The following is a 4,603-nucleotide window of genomic DNA, read 5'->3' as shown; positions in this document are numbered from 1 at the left end:
AGGGCTTTTCCAATGTGTCAGCTCTTTGCATCAGGTGGCCAAAGTATTGGAGTTTCAGCTTCAACATCAGTCCTTCCAATGAATATTCAGGACTGATTTCCTTTAGGATGGACTGGTTGGATCTCCTTGCTGTCCATGACAGGATCATAACACCTAATCAATCTCCCCTCTACCCTCTACCATAGCTGATGACACTCATATTCAAGGCATGACAAATAATAAGCCTAACTGGCTAAATGCTAAAAATATGTATAGTATAATATTGTGTATTTTGTATACTGTAATGTTAACTGTGTTTCCATATCAATATATGTTCAGTTCAGTCGCTCAGAAGTGTCTGACTCTTTGCGACCCTGTGAATCGCAGCACCCCAGGCCTCCCTGCCCATCACCAAATTCCGGAGTTCACTCAGACTCAAGTCCATCGAGTCAGAGATGCCATCCAGCCATCTCATCCTCTGTCATCCCCTTCTCCTCCTGCCCCCAGTCCCTCCTAGGATATGAGTCTTTTGCAGTGAGTCAACTCTTCGCATGAGGTGGCCAAAGTATTGGACTTTCAGCTTTAGCATCATTCCTTCCAAAGAAATCCCAGGGCTGATCTCCTTCAGAATGGACTGGTTAGATCTCCTTGCAGTCCAAGGGACTCTCAAGAGTCTTTTCCAACACCACAGTTCAAAAGCATCAATTCTTCGGCACTCAGCCGTCTTCACAGTCCAACTCTCACATCCATACATGACCACTGGAAAAACCATAGCCTTGACTAGACGGACCTTAGTCAGCAAAGTAATGTCTCTGCTTTTGGATAGACTGTCTAAGTTGGTCATAACTTTTCTTCCAAGGAGTAAGCGTCTTTTAATTTCATGGCTGCAGTCACCATCTGCAGTGATTTTGGAGCCCCCCAAAATAATGTCTGACACTGTTTCCACTGTTTCCCCATCTATTTCCCATGAAGTGATGGGACCAGATGCCATGATCTTCATTTTCTGAATGTTGAGCTTTAAGCCAACTTTTTCACTCTCCACTTTCACTTTCATCAAGAGGCTTTTTAGTTCCTCTTCACTTTCTGCCATAAGGGTGATGTCGTCTGCATATCTGAGGTTATTGATATTTCTCCTGAGAATCTTGATTCCAGCTTGTGATGTAGAGATATGTAAAACTAAAAAGCACATTGTATCAGCCATAATTTGGGTTAGGTTCATTGGAAAATATACTAATGTAATTTTTCATAATTTTAAGAAGTATAACCTCTATATGGTCTTCCCAGGTGGCACTAGTGCTAAAGAACTCTTCTGCCAGTGCAAGAGACATAAAGAGACAAGGGTTCAGTTCCTGGGTCAGGAAGATCCCCTGGATGAGGACAAAACAATCTGCTCCAGTATTCTGGCCTGGAGAATTGCACGGACAAAAAATTCTGATGGGCTATAGTCCATGGGGTCGCAAAGAGCCCAACATGGCTGAAGCAAATGAACACAGCACGAACACAGCCTCTGTATGGAGGTGAATTATTTTTAAAAACATCAGTAATAGGTCAATGACAAAGAAATCATATTGTAAATTACAGAAGAGGAATTTTCCTTTAGTTATTCTATATGTGTGTATGTTAGTAGCTCAATTGTGTCTGACTCTTTGCGACCCCATGGATTGTAGCCTGCCAGGCTCCTCTGTCCGTTGGATTCTCCAGGTAAGAGTACTGGAGTGGGTTGCCATTTCCTTCTCCATTATTCTGTCTATAGCTCATGACAATAAACTCTGTAAGAATTCTTCAGGGTGTGAGTCCCTAAGGTTAGGTGATTAGACATAAAACAAATTAAAACACCATCCTGTAGTATAATTTCTAGGTCTACTTATTATTAAAGGATGTGTTCATTCTCATGCTGCAATTTCTTGACTGTTGCAAAAATAACATGATATCTCTTGCTATCTTTATTATCTATATTTTACAGGGATCATCAACTTTCTGAATAAAGGACTGGAAATATTTAAACAAAAAAATTCAATTTTGATACAAAGTGTGTATGCAGCATATTAATATTAGCAAGGAATCCATCATAAAAATACAGCAAGGATATCTGGCATTTGATGAGTTGATTAACCTAGGATCATCCTTACTCTGATCTGAGGGATATGGGATCCAGAAGATTTTTGGCAGAGGAAACCTATATGAACTGAAAATAGCAATATACAGGCTAAATTCTACTTTCATTAATCCCAGGACCATCGTGCATGTGCAGTTATATGTTTAACTGCAGAGAAATCCACTATTAAATTTTTCTTTATGTATTAAAATTGTTTAATCTTACCCAGAGCAGTTGTACTGTTATCATATGACTGCCGTAATTCAATCGATGATTTGTTTAGTTATTTTTTTTCTGATTTTCTTCTATGTAGCCTGTGTTCTCATATAATTATATTTTATCTTGAGGATATTTAATGCATCATATTTATTTAGGAATCATTTATATAAAACACTGCTACTGATAAATACTATTCTCTCTTGTTTTCCAGGTAAGGAAACTAAAGTTCTTAAGGATAAAGCTAATTTCCCATAATCAAATTCACTTAAATTGTCAAGTAAAGACCAATCTGACACTTCAGAACATTCCTGGGTATACACTGATCACACTGCCTTCACTAGCTTAGTTTGGGCTATCTTCAGTTTCTTTCACTCCACCTTCTCATGTTCCACTGCTCAATTTTAATTCTTGTTTATTTTTATCTTTTAAATCAAGATCCATGGTACTGGATGAAGGAAATCAGAGCCCTGTGACCATGTGCATCCTCTTGGGTTTCTCAAAACACCCATGCCTCCAGGCACCCCTTTTCCTGATATTCTTGACCATTTAAACAGTCACTCTGGTGGGAAACCTTGGCATAACTGTGGTCATAAGGATCAATCTCAAACACCACACCCCAGGTGTACTTTTTCCCCAGCCATCTATCCTCTTGGGATATTTGTTCTTCCAGTGTATTTATACCCAAACTCCTAGATATCTTGGTTGTGGAAGACAGAGATAACTCTTTCAAAGGATGCATAGCACAGTTTTCTTTGGCTGTGCATTTGTGATTCCAGAAATGTCCATGCTAGCAGTCATGGCTATGACCAGTTTGTGGCTGTTTGTAACCCCCTGCTCTACACAGCTGCTGTGTCTCCTAAGCTCTGCAGCCCCAAGGTCGCTGGAACATGCACATGGGGTGGAGTGTGTTCCTTGACAATCACACGTTCTCTTTTGGAGCTGTCCTTTTGCAGTTCTAATGTCAAGCATCACTTTGGCTGTGAGTATTCTGCATCATCTCTGCTTCCTGTTCTGATACCTATTTCAGTCAACTGACATGTTTCATCATTTCTACATCCAATGAGGTGTCTGTAGCCCTCCTGATTATCCTCACCTCCTATGTTTTCATAGTTGTCACAGTCATCAAGATGCCTTCAGCTGGTGGACTCCAAAAAGCCTTCTCCACCTGTGCCTCCCACCTGAGCACATCAACATTTTCCGCGGGACTGTCCTGTTCCTTATTGTGTACCCAACTCCAAAAGCTCATGGCTTCTGGTCAAAGTAGCCACTATGTGTTTTACTGTCATGATTCCTATGCTGAATCCCCTTATCAATAGTCTTAGGAATAAAGATGTGAAAGAGACTGTCAGGAGTTTGATAACTATGAAGCTGCTTTCTCCCTCAATATAATTCAGAAGCCCAATGGGACTGTAAAACCATTTGAAGTAAAGTCAACCTTATATAAGCCAAATAAATATGTTGTGTTAATATTACACCTAATTAATTTTCACATACATTTCTGATACTAGTTTAACCTTTATTTTAAGTAAATATATGATTCTAGGAATCAGCAAACTAAAATGGACTGGAATGGGTGAATTTAACTCAGATGACCATTATATTTACTACTGCGGGCAGGAATCTCTTAGAAGAAATGAAGTAGCCATCATGGTCAACAAAAGAGCCCAAAATGCAGTACTTGGATGGAATCTCAAAATAAAAAATGATCACTGTTCATTTCCAAGGCAAACCATTCAATATCACACTAATTCAAGTCTATGCCCAACCAGTAATGCTGAAGAAGCTGAAGTTGAACGGTTTATGAAGACCTACAAGAACTTTTAGAACTAACACCCCAAAAAGATGTATTTTTCATCATAGGGGAATAGAATGCAAAAGTAAGAAGTCAAGAAAACACCTGGCATAACAGGCAAATTTGGCTTGAATATGGAATGAAGCAGGGCAAAGGATAATAGAGTGTTACCAAGAGAACACACTGGTCATAGCAAATACCCTCTTGCAACAACACAAGAGAAGACTCTACACATGGACATCACCAGATGGTCAACACCGAAATAAGATTGATTTATATTTTTTGCAGCCAAAAGATGTACAAGTTCTATACAATCAGCAAAACAAGACTGAGAGCTGACTGTGGCCCAGATGATGAGGTCCTTATTGCAAAATTCATACTTAAATTGAAGAAAGTAGGAAAACCACTAGACCATTCAGGTATGACCTAAATCAAATCCCTTATGATTATACAGTGGAGTGAGAAATAGATTAAGAAGACTAGATCTGATAGATAGAGTGGCTGATGAACTATGGAGG

At 39.3% G+C, this 4,603-nt stretch overlaps 1 pseudogene; it reads left to right on the top strand.

The window, feature by feature from the left end:
- The first annotated feature begins 1,449 nt into the window (after positions 1-1,449).
- LOC102170688 lies at positions 1,450-3,609 on the top strand (annotated as a pseudogene).
- The last annotated feature ends 994 nt before the right edge of the window (positions 3,610-4,603 follow it).

This window comes from Capra hircus, unplaced genomic scaffold (genome assembly GCF_001704415.2).
Source record: "Capra hircus breed San Clemente unplaced genomic scaffold, ASM170441v1, whole genome shotgun sequence".
Classification (NCBI taxonomy): Eukaryota; Metazoa; Chordata; class Mammalia; order Artiodactyla; family Bovidae; genus Capra; species Capra hircus.
This window is presented reverse-complemented; position numbering and strand designations above follow the sequence as displayed.